This window comes from Staurois parvus, unplaced genomic scaffold, assembly GCF_062004578.1.
Source record: "Staurois parvus isolate SC_StPar_1 unplaced genomic scaffold, SC_StPar_1.0 ptg001140l, whole genome shotgun sequence".
Classification (NCBI taxonomy): Eukaryota; Metazoa; Chordata; class Amphibia; order Anura; family Ranidae; genus Staurois; species Staurois parvus.
Genome location: NW_028318936.1, coordinates 254,105 through 273,220, shown reverse-complemented (window position 1 = coordinate 273,220; position 19,116 = coordinate 254,105).

Here is a 19,116-nt window from a genome sequence, read left to right as displayed (position 1 = left end):
GTATATATGAATGCTGCATATTAATAGAAAATTATCCAAAGAAATGTGTAAATACAAATGTAATTGTACTATCCCCTAAAAGAACACAGTGTACGGATAAGAAATTTATTCCAGCCAGTCCCTTCCAAATTAACCATTTCCAAACCAGACTCCTGTTGAGAGAAGGAAAGTTTGTTATTATATTGTGGAACTTTAACATTTCAGAATGGAAAATCTCAACAAGGTTTCCACAATGTAAAGAACATCTGGTTAACATGGAATTAGGTATTGAAAGATGGTTTGGTACTGATATTAGGAATCCTCACAGGAATAAACGTGGTATAGTTGAAGGTATTTTAGGAGGAATAGGTACTATTGGTAGTATTACAAATAGTATGGACATTAGTACATTAAAGTCTGATCTTGAGACAGCCGGTTTAGTGGGAAGCAATAGTATTAAAGTACAAAGAAACTTGAATCAAATATTGGAAAATATGGTGATTAAAACAGCCAATATTATGGGTCCATCTATATTACACTTAGAGAATATTACTCTTAATTTAATGTCAAGTGAACGGCATTCCCATATAGCCAGAGCATTTTTAGAAATTCAGATGGAATATTCCACAAATTTTAAAATAATAGCTCAAGCTTTTCAAAGTGGAATAACTCCTATAGGTATTGTACAAAATTTATCAAGAGAGTATGTATATGCCATAAACCATACTGATCTGTGGGTAAATAAGTGGATTGGATGTTATCAGAACATATGTTATAGTTCTTCAATGATTCCTGTAGCAGGAAAAGAACAAATATTGGTTCCAATCACTGTCTTGGGATTACCAGTTAGCAACACACAGTTACTATATTATCATCTGCAATATACAGATTTTGCATTTACTGATAATAATTTTGAGTTAGAACAATTAGATCTGTCTTCATGTTTACAATTTCAGTCTAAAGTGATTTGTTTACCTAATCAAGACAAAGGTATATTTCATTCTTGTTACCATAACCATACTCTATGTTCAGCAAGGATAGAAAAGGTTAAAACCACTTCTGAGTTAATCTCAATTGTAGATAAAAAGAAAGTTTGTTTTCAAGTTATGTCTAACTCAGAAAGGGTTCAATCCTTCTTTTCTTCTTGTACACATACAGAAAACTTAAGTCGAGGTTTGTTCTGTATAGAAGGAGATATTTCAGCAATAAGTGTTAATGGGCTGAGAATGAATTTAACAAACATGCTTATGAAAAATATAAGTGCTCTTCCCTTACAGTACAATATATCTTAAGTGGATGAATTCCCATGGAGAGATTGGGCAAATGTTATTCAAAAAGATGAAGGTTTACTGATAGCTTTATCAGATGAACTCCAAAAAGCAGAAATATTATTTAAACATGAACAAGGGAGTTTAAAAGATATAGAACATGAATGGTCTCAATTTTCAGGTCATTCTTGGTGGTCAAAATTTAAACGTACTGTATCAATGTTGGGAAAAACTTCAATTGCATCTGCAGCAGGAAATATTTTATTACATCCTGTAATAATTATTTTTATTATTATCATATTATGTATTATATTTCAATTATGTTTGATGTGTAAAATGAACAGTTTCTATAAGCGAATTAGAAGTGAAATTAGGAAAGGAGATAATCTATTACAAAATATACTTCAGAGAAAAATACTTTCTGGTTATGCTGACTCAGTTACAAATAATGATACATTTGAGATTACTAAATCAAAACCTGAGTGTTTGTGATATAAATGATGTGTGCTTGCTATATATTAATATGAATTTCATATTTCAGAGGGGAATGTAATATTAATTTTTAATATCCAAACTTTAATTCGGTCTTTAGTAGTTCTGAAATATATGCTGGCAGAAAATACCCTCTTAATTGGATGTGAATGTGAGGTTTTGCATTTCAGTGGTCAGATGTGAATTATTTGTGTCTGAGCTAAAGGTAATCAGCAGAGGTTTAAATTCATGTTTTCTTTTAAAATACTCTATGTAACAGTATACCATATTTTGAATTCTTATAATGAGTCTGAGAGTTTAAATTGTAGTCATAAATCATGGATTTCGACAGTTGTATGTAACTCCAGAGACCTTCTTTCAGAGCCTGCATGTCAATCATGATAATGACTTGGTGGTTTGAATAGGAACACATGTCTTTAGTTAAGCTGGGAGTGACTATGGGAGTTTAAGGAGCCCGCGAATTTGAAACAAAGCTTAATGGGAGGACCTAATTTCTCATGCATTTTAAGTATGCAGCTTTTCAAAGAACGAGGTTCAGTTTCTCCTACCTTCTATACACTTCACTTCATTCAGACATACCTACACTTCAGATACTTACACAAAGACAGCACATGGCAAGAGGTTAACATTGAACAAAGGAAGAAACTAGGCCTGAAAATCTTCTATTTAAGGTTTTCAAAGGAACTACATTTTCTTCTAATATTCAAGGAACAAGCAACTTATATTCTTTATTTTTATTTCATTTTAAGCTACATATATCTGAATTTACTGTTTTTTATTGACTTTGTATTATTGGTGTGTGATCAAATAAAGTCACACTGCTTATACTGACCTGGCTTCCATAAGGATTTCTTCCCACAACCATCTACAAGAACCTAGAAATATTAATAGAGTTTTTTCATAACTCTGGAAATCTAACACCCACAGAAATGCGCCCAGGCACAATAGTAAATCAGGGCCCATGTGTCCTCAGCGTAGTCAATACCCTCTTAACATGGTCTTGGTGGAGTTCCAATGAGTTGGAGAAAATCAAGATGCCGTCCAGGTAGACAATCAAAAAGAGATCGAGATATTCCCTGAAGATGTAATTCACAAAGTGTTGAAATGTTGCAGGGGCATTGCATAATCCAAATCACTAGGTACTCAAAGTGCCCAGAGCGCATTCTAAAAGTGGTCTTCCACTCATCGCCTTCCCTAATGTGAACTAAATTGTAGGCCCCTCGTAAGTCTAGTTTCGTGAACACTTGGGCTGTCCGAAACCTCTGAAATAACTTGGGAACAAGAGGGAGTAGGTACCGATTCTTAATGGTGATCTTGTTGAGTTCCCTATAGTCGATGCAGGGACGGAGAGACTGATCTTTTTTCACAACAAAGAAAATACCTTCCCCGGCAGGTGAGGAAGAGGGACGGATGAACCCCTTGGCCAGGTTTTCGGCGATATATTGCCGGAGGGCTTCCAGTTCTAGTTTGGTCAATGGGAAGATTTGCCCAAACGGTATTTCTGCCCCTGGAAGCAGCTCAATAGGGCAGTCATATGATCGAGGAGCTGGTAAAGTGTGGGCCTTCTTCTTATCAAATACGTCAAGGAAACGGTGGTAGGCAGGGGGAACGGATTGAATGGCATCTGAAGTAGACTAAACTGAGAGGCACACAGGAAAATTGGTGGGTGTGGAGGTGCCGCAGTGCTGAAGGCAGTAATTTGATGGGAAGGTGACTTCTTTCTTGAGCCAGTTGATTTGTGGATTGTGAGCTTGCAACGAAGGTATTCTTAGGATGGCTGGAAACATAGGCGATCTAAGGACATCGAAGCAGATGAATTCCTGATGGCCGGAGTCAGTTGTTGCTAGCATGAGAATGGTTTCTTGGGTAACGGATACTGAGCTAGGAGTGGTGCCATCTGCTAGTAGCACATTGAGCCTTTGTGTTTTAGGAAGAAGTTATTGGCAAGGTTGATGTCCAAGAAACAATTACAGGCTCCCGAATCAATGATTGCCCGCAACTTGACTTCCTTTCCAGCCACCTGTAATGACATGGATAGAATGACATGGGTGGTTTGGGTTCCGGATAACTGGAGATATGAAGGATGAGGCTGGCTGGACTTACTTGGTAGCACTGGGCAGTTGCACAAGAAATGACCCATGGCCCCGCAGTAAAGGCATAGGTTGCCTTGTTGTCTGCGTAATCTTTCCTCTGGAGTTAAAGCAGGTCGGAGAAGGCCAATTTGCATGGGTTCTACTTCAGAAGTGAAGATGGGCGGAGGAATAGGGGCAGAAGCCACTGGTCTTGGAACCCTCGGCAGAACCCACGTGGGGTGAAAGGTCTGGGTACGTTCAGAACATCTCTCCTGTAGCCATTGATCCAATTGGGTAGGGAGCTGAATTAGGTTCTCCGAGGAGGAGGGAGCTTCCACCCTAGCTAATTCATCCTTAAGGGACTCAGACAGGCCTAGACAGAACTGGTATTTTAGGACTGCTTCGTTCCACCAGGTATCGGCTGACCATTTGCAGAATTCCCCAATGTAGTCCTCCACAGTCTGTCGGCCTTGTTGTAGTGAATGAAGGGCGGATTTGGCAGTGGTGGTCCTCGGGGGTCATCATAGAGAGCTGTCATGGCTTCAGAAAATGTGATCACTGAGTTGAGTGATGGGTTCTTTTGTTCTAGTAAGCTGTGTGCCCATGATTGCGGTTCGTCAGATAGAAGGGAAATGATGAACCCCACTTTAACTGCCTCAAGTGAGAAGGTCCTTGGTTGCAGTGCGAAATACAGCTCACAGGTGTTCTTGAAGGCTCAGAATTTACGTCGGTCCCCTAGGAAGCGTTCAGGAGTGGGGACCCTGGTCTCTGGAGGCGGTAGCACCACAGCGGGTGTAGCAGTGGAAGGCGAACTGGCTGATGCAACTGTAGGGATAGGACCAGCAAGCGGATTCTGGTCTGCAGAAGTAGCAGCCGTAGTGCGTGAGTGAAGACGTCCTTCCAGCTGAAAATATCCTTCCTGCAGATCCTTAACTGCTTGCGTAAGTGCCGTCATCTGTTGGCACAGGGCCTCTAATGCGGAAACACCTCTGTCGGCCTCAGACATAATGGCTGGTTGATACTATCACGTACCTGGTGTTAGAGGCCAATGGAGAGAGGGCTTCCCTTGTGGCTAAGTTCCAGACTCCCCTGAGAGTGGGACAGCAGGAGTCAGTCCCAAAGTGACATAGGTCGCCTGTAGGAGTGCTCCTTGGTGGTCCACCCAGGAGCACAGCTGATGCACTGAGATGGGATCTGCAGACAGGTGGTGCCTGTGCGAGGTATGCAAGTCTTCCGGGAAACAGAGGATCACAGGATAGCCAGTTTAAAGACGAGGTCAGGTACCAGGTGGAAATCAGAGCAGATGTAGTCAGATGGGATAGCCGATTTCATACACAGAGGAGCAAGAGAGAAACAGTATCTGTAGCCAAGCCGAGGTCAGGTCAGGAGTTAAGCAGAGTAGACTGGTCCCGGAGCAAGCCGAGTCGGTATCAGGAAATCACAGATCACAATAACACAGGAAACAGGAACAAGGTATAGGGAGCTATAGAACATCCAGCTACTTGAGGAAGTGATGAGCCTCCTTATAAAGGCCGTCTGGCACCAAACTGATGCATGCTTCAGTGGCCATGCAGGGTACTGGTAGAAATGCCAGATCTTCCAGAACTTCTGCCGCGGACAGGACCCTGACAGTACATCTCCAAGATACGTCTGTTCTTTTTTTTTTTATTTTTTCATTTATTATCATCATACACAGAGGAGCAAAGATGGAATATACGTTAGCCAAGCTGATGTCAGAACCATGGTTAAGCAGAGAAGAAAGGTTCAAAAGCAAGCCAAGTCAGTATCAGGAAATCACAGATCACAATAGCACAGGAAACAGGGTACTGGGAAGCCAGAGATCACCCTGCACCTGAGAGTAGGGCAAGACTTCCTTGTTGTTGACTCGGTTACGTATATTTGTGAATACACCCAGGGGCGGACTGACAACTCATGGGGCCCCCAGGCAATAGGGGATCATGGGGCCCCTGTGTCCTTGCCCAAACTCAGAAAAGCCTTTGAAAAAGGTACCAGGGGCATCTCATGGGGCCCCCTACTGACCCCGGGCCCTCGGGCAGTGCCCGAGTTTCCAAATGGTCAGTCTGCCCCTGAATACACCCCAATCCTTGTAGGAGTATTTACATATATCCAGCTAGATCTGAGAGTTCCTACACAAAAGAGGTAGTTCCATCTGCAATATACATTTATTGATAGAGGTACTGTCACGACTCTAGCAGTAGCTCTATAGGTCCAAAGTTTGGGGTTTCCCCAGGGCACGAGGTCTAAGCCCCAGTCTGCTTGTTCACCAGAGCCCCTGATGGTGGGGATGGACTTGGAGCAGGCTGAGACCAGGTCGCGGCCCCCAGGTATGCCCAGCTGCGGTAGAGGAGACCGCTAGTGTCACGTACTTTAGTAGTGAGCCTGACGTGACGTGAAGAGCAGGATGCGGATGGATCCGTGCGGCAGGTAGCGGAGTCAGGCGGGCCGGGTTCGATATCCGAGAAGGCAGAGCAGACTAGAGCAGCAGGCAGAGGGATAGTCGGGTCACAGGCCAGGTTCAGCAACAGGAGGTCAGAACGATCAGGAGCAGGCAGAAGAATATCCAGAGACAAGCCAGGGGTCAGGGCAGGAGAAGGTCACGATAGTCAGGAGCAGGCTGGGTTCGGCAACAGGAAACAACTCGGGATCAGGAATCACAGGCAGAGGAATAAGACCATACGGCAATTTGGATCCCGCAGTGGCCCGTTTAAATAGCCCACCCGGCGCCGACAGGCGCGCCTGGGTCCTAGTGCCTGCTTGCGCCGTCATTGGTGAAAGGTGCACCTGGGTCCTAGTGCCCGCCTGCCTGTATGCGTTGTTGGGATCCTGCGCATGCGCAGATTCATGCGCTGCGGCGATCTTCTCGTTCCCTGACATTGCCCCCCCCCCATGGGCAGCCTCCGGATGCCCAATTGGCTCCTCTTTTGTGGGTGACTGTGAAAAAATTCCTGAACTAGGTCTGCGGCATGAACATTCTGGGCTGGTTCCCATGAATTCTCCTCTGGACCATAACCCTTCCACTTAATAAGATACTGTATCTGAGCCCTCCTTTTTCTACAGTCCACAACAGCCTCAACCTCAAATTATTCTTCCCCATCCACAGTTATGGGCTCAGGGGGCCTTGACCTACGATTAGGGAATGGATCGGGTATTGCAGGCTTCAGTAGTGACACGTGGAAAACTGGGTGTACTCTAATGGATTCCGGAAGTGCCAATTCGTATGAGACATTGTTAATTCTGCGTCTTACCGGAAATGGACCCACAAATCTTGGTGCCAACTTCTTCGAAGGGCATGCCATCTTCAGATTAGTTGTAGCCAACCAGACCTGGTCTCCTGGGTGCAGAATCAGTTCCCCCCTTCTCCTTCTGTCGAAGACCCTCTTGTTGTCCTCCTGGGCTTTTGCAACCACCTCCTGTAACAATTTATTGTTAGAGACAAAAAAATGTATCATGTTCTTAGCAGCAGGTACAGAAGTTTCTGGGACTAGGCCAGGTAAAAAGGTAGGGTGGAACCCATGGTTAGCAAAAAATGGAGATTGTTTAGTGGTAGAATGACTAGTGTTATACGCAAACTCTGCCAGAGGCAAGAGTGACGCCCAATCATCCTGGAGAAAGGAAGTGTAACATCTGATGTATTGTTCCAGAGTCTGATTGGTTCGTTCAGTCTGTCCGTTTGTTTGTGGGTGGTAGGCAGAGGAGAAGAATAACTTAATTTCCAAGGTTTCACATAGTGCCTTCCAAAATCTTGAAGTAAACTGTACTCCCCGGTCCGAGACAATGCTCATAGGAACTCCGTGGAGCCTTACGATTTCCTTAATGAAAATTTGAGCAGTTTCTGTATTCCTTAGGGTGTATTCCTTAGTGGCAAAAAGTGGGCCATCTTTGATAACCGGTCCACTACTACAAAAATGGCAGTATGTCCTTGGGAGAGTGGAAGTTCTACTATAAAGTCCATATTTATCATTTTCAGGTACTGGCAGGGGTTTTAGTAAACCCCAGGCCTTGTTTCGAGAGGTTTTGTTTCGATTGCAGATGGTGCAAGTCATTATATATGATTTGCAATCCTTCGCAATGTTAGGCCACCAGAATGCACGTTGGGCTGATTCCAGTGTTTTAGAGACCCCGAAATAGCCTGCTAATGGGTGATCATGGCAGTAACCCAGAACAAGAGTTTGTGCCCCTTCGGATACCAGAATTTGCTCCCCTTTCCACAGAAGTCCTTCCCTGCTCTGTGCCATGATACCAGGTGGGCTGGCTGCTCCCACTGATGCTTGTTGCAAATGAGACAAAAGTTCAGATTATAACAGTAAGACATTTCCTGCTGGCAGAATAGTGTCCGTTATTGGAGATTCCTTTGGATCTTCGAACATGCGTGAAAGCGCATCTGGCTTAGTGTTTTTGGATCCTGGTCTGTAGGTTATATGGAAGACGAATCTGGAGAAGAACAGAGCCCATCTAGCCTGGCGTGGTTTGAGACATTTAGCAGTCCTTAAATATTCTAGTGGTCAGTGTATATCAGAATTGGATGCATGGCCCCTTCCAGCAAATATCTCCATTCCTCTAATGCTGTCTTTATTGCCAAGAGTTCCCGGTCCCCAACGTCGTAGTTCCTTTCAGCTGGGGTGAGTTTCCTAGAGAAGAAGGCTACTGGGTGCATTAGTTTTTGTAAGGTCTTTCCGCTGTGAAAGGACTGCCCCTACTGCGTTTTCGGATGCATCTACTTCCAAAATGTAAGGAAGAGAGGAGTCCGGATGGCTTAAGATGGGGGCGGTGTTAGGGGGGCCGGGTTCGATATCTGAGAAGGCAGAGCAGACTAGAACAGCAGGCAGAGGGATAGTTGGGTCACAGACCAGGTTCAGCAACAGGAGGTCAGAACGATCAGGAGCAGGCAGAAGAATATCCAGAGACAAGCCAGGGGTCAGGGCAGGAGAAGGTCACGATAGTCAGGAGCAGGCTGGGTTCCGCAACAGGAAACAACTCAGGATAAGGAATCACAGGCAGAGGAATAAGACCATACGGCAATTTGGATCCTGCAGTGGCCCGTTTAAATAGCCCACCCAGCGCCGACAGGCGCGCCTGGGTCCTAGTGCCTGCTTGCGCTGTCATTGGTGACAGGCGCGCCTGGGTCCTAGTGCCCGCCTGCCTGTATGCCTTGTCGGGATCCTGCGCATGCGCAGATTCATGTGCCGCGGCAATCTTTTCGTTCCCTGACAGGTACATAATATACAAATTACACACTAAGCAGTATTTACAACACAATGTACAGTTATTTACAATTTACCCACAAAACCATGTTTAAAATACAATGTACAATACAAGTATGAAGTTAGTTTACCTCTCAACTTCAGGTTTAGGCATCCTGCCTGCTGTGTGTGTCTCATCACAAAGAGACCTCCAGCTGGGTGACCAGGCCTTCTATCCCCCCCTCCTGTCTGTACTGAGGCTAATATAATGCTCACTAATTGGACACTGTACCTAGCCAATGTATATTGGGCGCAGCCTGATTGGAAGTTCAAAGAAGGTTGCTGTTTAAAACTCATGTGAGATATGCTAAGGAGACAACAAAAGGCCAGAATGTATATAGTGGAAAAATCTATACTCTTTGGTATAACTTTTTACACCAGTATGGAAGCTAGAAAGTTTTGATGCTGCAAAACACTCAATGGTTTAAATACTGTATATTTCCATCAACTAAAATATACTTGTAATTATAACATTATTTAAATCCATTAATGGAGATTTCACATAAACTCATTATCTAACACTTATATAGGCCGTTTGGAGCCAAATGTGAGCCGATGTGAACTTCTGCGGCCATGCAAGGTACTGGCAGGGGTGCCAGGTCTCCTAACACCTCTGCTGAGGACAGAGCCCTGACACCAGTGTCACCATACCAGTGTCCTGATCATCGCCTGCACCAGTGTCTTGATCACCACTATAACAGTGTCCTTATAACCACCATACCAATATCCTGATCACCACCATACCAGTGTCCTGATCACCACCACACCAGTGTCCTGGTCACCACCACACCAGTGTCCTGGTCACCACCATACCAGTGTCCTGGTCACCACCATACCAGTGTCCTGGTCACCACCATACCAGTGTCCTTATCACCACCACAGCAGTGTCCTGATCATCACCATACCGGTGTCCTGATCACCACCACACCAGTGTCTTGATCATCGCCTGCACCAGTGTCCTGATCACGACCACACCAGTGTCCTAATCACCACCACACCAGTGTCCTGATCACCACCACACCAGTGTCCTGATCACCACCATACCAGTGTCCTGATCATCGCCTGCACCAGTGTCTTGATCACCACTATAACAGTGTCCTTATAACCACCATACCAGTGTCCTGATCACCACCACACCAGTGTCCTGATCACCACCATACCAGTGTCCTGATCACCACCACACCAGTGTCCTGATCACCACAACACCAGTGTCCTGATCACCACCACACCAGTGTCCAGATCACCACCACACCAGTGTCCTGATCACCACCACACCAGTGTCCTGATCATTTAAAGTAGTGCAGCGCTGAATAGCAAAAAAAATGGCCTGGTCATGAAGGGGGGTAAATCTTCTGGAGGGCATGTGGTTAACAGCAGTTCTCATGAAAGTTTCACATCCTTCTCAATATCACATAGTTCTCATCTCATGTATTTGCTGAAATATTTACCTGACAAATATCCCCACATGAGGAGTCTGATTATATTCTGATCTGCAGACTGAATCATTTCAATCTAAATGTTTGTGGGAATTTGAACCAACGCTTTTATTCTGGTTTTGTTTTTGCACAGTGTGGGTCATTGAGGGCCGTGACCACTTTGGTCTCTGTGTCCGGTTATCTTCCCTTAACGTAGAACAATCATGGCGGAGATATGGAGGCTGCTATGGTTGAATTGGTTTTAAAACTAAAGGTTAAGTTCCCTTTTTCCAGAAAATAACATGTGTGGCCAAGGGGCCCCGAGAGATATTAGTGCAGCTATGTAAAATGTCCATTAATGTCCTTATCACCATGAAGGCCATATGGACCCTTTACTATCTTCCTTTATTTTGTACTGGTCGGCTCCATTTAAATCCCGACTTGTAGAGATAGATTGATATGCCAGAGAACTATTCCTACCCTCCACTTCCAGGGGTTCCTGTTGAGGGCCACAGCCTAGTATTGGGTGGCTGCACTCAGAACCTTTACTCCATGCTTGCTTGCCCTCTAAATAATATTTTTGTCTCCTACTAGTGGTGGTGTGGCCTCTCTGGACTGGAACACAACCGCCCACTCTGTCTGACTTGTTTCATCATCAAAAGACATCTCCCAAGACTGCAAGATGATGGCATATATATTTAAAAAATAAAAAAAATAAAAATATATATATATATACTGTATATATTTGGAAGACGATGGCATAATGTTCTAGTCTGCATTATATATATATATATACACTGTATATATTTGCATCCAATTTTAAGTAGACATACAGTATGTGCGTATATACACTATATTGCCCCCAGTATTGGGTCGCCTGCCTTTACATGCACATGACTTTTTTTTTTAAATCCCAATATTTGTATATTGATTAGTTTGCATAAATGTTATAGCGTCTAGAAACTATGGTACATATACTGGAATTTTTTTTTTCAAATCCCAATATTTGTAGACGCTATAACATTTACGCAAACTAATCAATATACAAATATTGGGATTTAAAAAAAAAATCCAGTATATATACCATAGTTTGTCGACACTATAACATTTATGCAAACCAATCAATATACATATATTGGGATTTAAAAAAAAATTCCAGTATATGTATCATAGTTTGTAGACGCTATAACATTTACACAAACTAATCAATATACAAATATTGGGATTTGAAAAAAAAAATTCCAGTATATGTGCCATAGTTTCTAGACGCTATAACATTTACGCAAACTAATCAATATACAAATATTGGGATTTAAAAAAAAAATCCAGTATATATACCATAGTTTGTCGACACTTGGTTTGCATAAATGTTATAGCGTCTACAAACTATGGAATATATACTGGATTTTTTTTTTTAAATCCCAATATTTGTATATTGATTAGTTTGCGTAAATGTTATAACATCTACAAACTATGGTACATATACTGGAATTTGTTTTTAAATCCCAAAATTTGTATATTGATTAGTTTGTGTAAATGTTATAGCGTCTACAAACTATGGTACATATACTAGAATTTTTTTTTAAATCCCAAAATTTGTATATTGATTAGTTTGCATAAATGTTATAGCGTTTACAAACTATGGTACATATACTGGAATTTTAGTTATTTATTTATAGTAGTAATGGTGGCAATCGGCGACTTATAGCAGCGTGCATTTTTACACTGACTAACGCTTTGTGAGAACCAGTGACAGTGATCAGTGCTAAAAATATACACTGATCACTGTACAAATGACACTGGCGGGGAGGGGCGATCAAAGGGTTAGGTGTGTGCCTAGCTATGTGCTTGATGTACACTAGGTGGTGCTTTTACTAGGGGAAGTGATGGATTGTGTTCTCAGCTCCGCAGAGGTACACGATTCATGACTCCCCCCTCACAATGTAAAAATAGATACAGCTCTGTTCTTCCTCCCTGACCTCCCTGCTTACGCACTTCTCTTTCACTGTGCCTGGCAGGGAGATCTGTGTTCCCAATATATGTAGACACCCACACACGTGTGTTTAAGCAAGGCTTCAAGGCTTTACTGCCGGTTTCCCCGACTAAAGATGCCGACACCTGCACCCAAAGCCAGTGAAAGAATCAGCTGCGATGAGGACATAAATAAAACCCTGGAAAGGTATAGGCGTGAGCACAGGGTGTGCCTGGGCACACCCTAATCACCCCGTGCACATTAGCAGTATCACTCTGTGTCAGCGAGGAGATGGGAAGATCTCCCTCTTACCAACTCTTATCATTGCCTGCACCAGTGTCCTGATCACCAGCACACCAGTGTCCTGATCACCACCATACCAGTGTCCTGATCACCACCATACCAGTGTCCTGATCACCATCACACCAGTGTCCTGATGACCACCACACCAGTGTCCTGATCACCACACCAGTGTCCTGATCATTGCCTGCACCAGTGTCCTGATCACCGGTGCACCAGTGTCCTGATCACCACCACACCAGTGTCCTGATCACCTCCACACCAGTGTCCTGATTACAACTAATCCAGTGTCCTGATCATCACCTGCACCAGTGTCCTGATCACCACCACACCAGTGTCCTGATCACCACCGCACCAGTATCCTGATCACCACCATACCAGTGTCCTGATCATTGCCTGCACCAGTGTCCTGATCACCACCGCACCAGTGCCCTGATCACCACCACACTAGTGTCCTTATCATCACCACACCAGTGTCCTGACCAACACCCCACCAGTGTCCTGATCACCACCACACCAGTGTCCTGATCCACCACACCAGTGTCCTGATCACCACCACATCAGTGTCCTGATCACTACAACACCAGTGTCCCGATCATCGTCTGCAGCAGTGTCCTGATCACCACCATACCAGTGTCCTGATCACCGCCGCACCAGTGTCCTGATCATCACCATACCAGTGTCCTGATCACCGCCACACCAGTGTCCTGATCACCACCACACCAGTGTCCTGATCACCACCACATCAGTGTCCTGATCACTACAACACCAGTGTCCTGATCACCACCACACCAGTGTCCTGATCACCACCACACCAGTGTCCTGATCACCACCACACCAGTTTCCTGATCACCACCATACCAGTGTCCTGAACACCACCACACCAGTGTCATGATCACCACAATACCAGTGTCCTGATCACCACCACACCAATGTCCTGATCACCACCATAGTAGTGTCCTTATCACCACCACACCAGTGTCCTTATCACCACCACACCAGTGTCCTTATCACCACCACACCAGTGTCCTGATCACCACCATACCAGTGTCCTTATCACCACCACACCAGTGTCCTGATCACCACCATACCAGTGTCCTTATCACCACCACACCAGTGTCCTGATCACCACCACACCAGTGTCCTGATCACCACCACACCAGTGTCCTGATCACCACCACACCAGTGTCCTGATCACCACAACACCAGTGTCCTGATCACCACCACACCAGTGTTCTGATCACCACCACACCAGTGTCCTGATCACCACCATAGTAGTGTCAACGGAGCCAGTGTCCTTTATTGCAGAATAGCCAGACCACTATACACCAGCAGCAGTGTCCTGATCACCACCATACCAGTTTCCAGATCACCACCACACCAGTGTCCTGATCTCTACCACACCAGTGTCCTGATCACCACCATACCAGTGTCCTGATCACCACCATACCAGTGTCCTTGTCACCACCACAGCAGTGTCCTTATCACCACCACAGCAGTGTCCTGATCATCACCATACCGGTGTCCTGATCACCACCACACCAGTGTCCTGATCACGACCACACCAGTGTCCTAATCACCACCACACCAGTGTCCTGATCACCACCATACCAGTGTCCTGATCATCGCCTGCACCAGTGTCTTGATCACCACTATAACAGTGTCCTTATAACCACCATACCAGTGTCCTGATCACCACCACACCAGTGTCCTGATCACCACCATACCAGTGTCCTGATCACCACCACACCAGTGTCCAGATCACCACCACACCAGTGTCCAGATCACCACCACACCAGTGTCCTGATCACCACCACACCAATGTCCTGATCATTTAAAGTAGTGCAGCGCTGAATAGCAAAAAAAATGACCTGGTCATGAAGGGGGGTAAATCTTCTGGAAGGCATATGGTTAACAGCAGTTCTCATGAAAGTTTCACATCCTTCTCAATATCACATAGTTCTCATCTCATGTACTTGCTGAAATATTTACCTGACAAATATTATCCCCACATGAGGAGTCTGAAATGATTCAGTCTGCAGATCAGAATATAATCAATCTAAATGTTTGTGAGAATTTGAACCAACGCTTTTATTCTGGTTTTGTTTTTGCACAGTGTGGGTCATTGAGGGCCGTGACCACTTTGGTCTCTGTGTCCGGTTATCTTCCCTTAACGTAGAACAATCATGGCGGAGATATGGAGGCTGCTATGTTTGAATTGGTTTTAAAACTAAAGGTTAAGTTCCCTTTTTTCCAGAAAATAACCTGTGTGGCCAAGGGGCCCCGAGAGATATTAGTGCAGCTATGTAAAATGTCCATTAATGTCCTTATCACCATGAAGGTCATATGGACCCTTTACTATCTTCCTTTATTTTGTACTGGTCGGCTCCATTTAAATCCCGACTTGTAGAGATAGATTGATGTGCCAGAGAACTATTCCTACCCTCCACTTCCAGGGGTTCCTGTTGAGGGCCACAGCCTAGTATTGGGTGGCTGCACTCAGAACCTTTACTCCATGCTTGCTTGCCCTCTAAATAATATTTTTGTCTCCTACTAGTGGTGGTGTGGCCTCTCTGGACCGGAACACAACCGCCCACTCTGTCTGACTTGTTTCATCATCAAAAGACATCTCCCAAGACTGCAAGATGATGGCATATATATTTAAAAAAAATAAATAAATAAAATAATATATATATATATACTGTATATATTTGCAAGACGATGGCATAATGTTCTAGTCTGCATTATATATATATATATACACTGTATATATTTGCATGCAATTTTAAGTAGACATATAGTATGTGCGTATATACACTATATTGCCCCCAGTATTGGGTTGCCTGCCTTTACATGCACATGACTTTTTTTTTTAAATCCCAATATTTGTATATTGATTAGTTTGCATAAATGTTATAGCGTCTAGAAACTATGGTACATATACTGGAATTTTTTTTTTTCAAATCCCAATATTTGTAGACGCTATAACATTTACGCAAACTAATCAATATAAAAATATTGGGATTTGAAAAAAAAAATTCCAGTATATGTGCCATAGTTTCTAGACGCTATAACATTTACGCAAACTAATCAATATACAAATATTGGGATTTAAAAAAAAATCCAGTATATATACCATAGTTTGTCGACACTATAACATTTATGCAAACCAATCAATATACATATATTGGGATTTAAAAAAAAATTCCAGTATATGTACCATAGTTTGTAGACGCTATAACATTTACACAAACTAACCAATATACAAATATTGGGATTTAAAAAAAAAAATTCCAGTATATGTACCATAGTTTGTAGATGCTATAACATTTACGCAAACTAATCAATATACAAACTATGGTACATATACTGGATTTTTTTTTTCAAATCCAAATATTTGTATATTGATTGGTTTGCATAAATGTCATAGCGTCTACAAACTATGGAATATATACTGGATTTTTTTTTTTAAATCCCAATATTTGTATATTGATTAGTTTGCGTAAATGTTATAACATCTACAAACTATGGTACATATACTGGAATTTGTTTTTAAATCCCAAAATTTGTATATTGATTAGTTTGCGTAAATGTTATAGCGTCTACAAACTATGGTACATATACTAGAATTTTTTTTTAAATCCCAAAATTTGTATATTGATTAGTTTGCATAAATGTTATAGCGTTTACAAACTCTGGTACATATACTGGAATTTTAGTTATTTATTTATAGTAGTAATGGTGGCAATCGGCGACTTATAGCGGCGGGCATTTTTACACTGACTACCGCTTTGTGAGAACCAGTGACAGTGATCAGTGCTAAAAATATACACTGATCACTGTACTAATGACACTGGCGGGGAGGGGCGATCAAAGGGTTAGGTGTGTGCCTAGCTATGTGCTTGATGTACACTAGGTGGTGCTTTTACTAGGGGAAGTGATGGATTGTGTTCTCAGCTCCGCAGAGGTACACGATTCATGACTCCCCCCTCACAATGTAAAAATAGATACAGCTCTGTTCTTCCTCCCTGACCTCCCTGCTTACGCACTTCTCTTTCACTGTGCCTGGCAGGGAGATCTGTGTTCCCAATATATGTAGACACCCACACACGTGTGTTTAAGCAAGGCTTCAAGGCTTTACTGCCGGTTTCCCCGACTAAAGATGCCGACACCTGCACCCAAAGCCAATGAAAGAATCAGCTGCGATGAGGACATAAATAAAACCCTGGAAAGGTATAGGCGTGCGCACAGGGTGTGCCTGGGCACACCCTAATCACCCCCTGCACATTAGCAGTATCACTCTGTGTCAGCGAGGAGATGGGAAGATCTCCCTCTTACCAAATCTTATTATTGCCTGCACCAGTGTCCTGATCACCAGCACACCAGTGTCCTGATCACCACCATACCAGTGTCCTGATCACCACCACACCAGTGTCCTGATCACCACCACACCAGTGTCCTGATCACCACCATACCAGTGTCCTGATCATTGCCTGCACCAGTGTCCTGATCACCGCTGCACCAGTGTCCTGATCACCACCACACCAGTGTCCTGATCACCACCACACCAGTGTCCTGATTACAACTAATCCAGTGTCCTGATTATCGCCTGCACCAGTGTCCTGATCACCACCACACCAGTGTCCTGATCACCACCGCACCAGTGTCCTGATCACCACCATACCAGTGTCCTGATCATTGCCTGCACCAGTGTCCTGATCACCACCGCACTAGTGCCCTGATCACCACCACACTAGTGTCCTTATCATCATCACACCAGTGTCCTGACCAACACCCCACCAGTGTCCTGATCACCACCACACCAGTGTCCTGATCCACCACACCAGTGTCCTGATCACCACCACATCAGTGTCCTGATCACTACAACACCAGTGTCCCGATCATCGCCTGCACCAGTGTCCTGATCACCGCCATACCAGTGTCCTGATCACCGCCGCACCAGTGTCCTGATCATCACCATACCAGTGTCCTGATCACCACAATACCAGTGTCCTGATCACCACCACACCAGTGTCCTGATCACCACAATACCAGTGTCCTGATCACCACCACACCAGTGTTCTGATCACCACCACACCAGTGTCCTGATCACCATCATAGTAGTGTCAACGGAGCCAGTGTCCCTTATTGCAGAATAGCCAGACCACTATACACCAGCAGCAGTGTCCTGATCACCACCATACCAGTTTCCAGATCACCACCACACCAGTGTCCTGATCACCACCATACCAGTGTCCTGATCACCAGCACACCAATGTCCTGGTCACCACCACACCAGTGTCCTGATCACCACCATACCAGTGTCCTGATCACCACCATACCAGTGTCCTGATCACCACCATACCAGTGTCCTGATCATCACCATACCAGTGTCCTGATCACCACCATACCAGTGTCCTGATCACCACAATACCAGTGTCCTGATCACCACCACACCAGTGTCCTGATCACTACCACACCAGTGTCCTGATCACCACCATACCAGTGTCCTGATCACCACAATACTAGTGTCCTGATCACCACCATACCAGTGTCCTGATCACCACCACACCAGTGTCCTGATCACCACCATACCAGTGTCCTGATCATTGCCTGCACCATTGTCCTGATCACCACCATACCAGTGTCCTGATCATCACCACACCAGTGTCCTGATCACCACCACACCAGTGTCCTGATCACCACCACACCAGTTTCCTTATCACCACCATACCAGTGTCCTGATCACCACCACACCAGTGTCCTGATCACCACAATACCAGTGTCCTGATCACCACCACACCAATGTCCTGATCACCACCATAGTAGTGTCCTGATCATCACCACACCAGTGTCCTGATCACCACCATACCAGTGTCCTTATCACCACCACACCAGTGTCCTGATCACCACCATATCAGTGTCCTGATCACCACCACACCAGTGTCCTGATCACCACCACACCAGTTTCCTGTTCACCGCCACACCAGTGTCCTGATCACCACCACACCAGTGTCCCGATCACCACCACACCAGTGTCCTGATCACCACTACACCAGTATCCTGATCACCACCATAGTAGTGTCAATGGAGCCAGTGTCCCTTATTGTGGTATGGCCCGACCACTATACACCAGCACCAGTGTTATGATCACCACCATATCCGTGTTCTGATCACCACCATACCCGTGTTCTGATCACCACCATACCCGTGTCCTGATCACCACTATACCCGTGTCCTGATCACCACCACACCACTGTCCTGATCACCACCATACCAGTGTCCTGATCACCACCACACCAGTGTCCTGATCACCACCACACTAGTGTCCTGATCACCACCACACCAGTGTCCTGA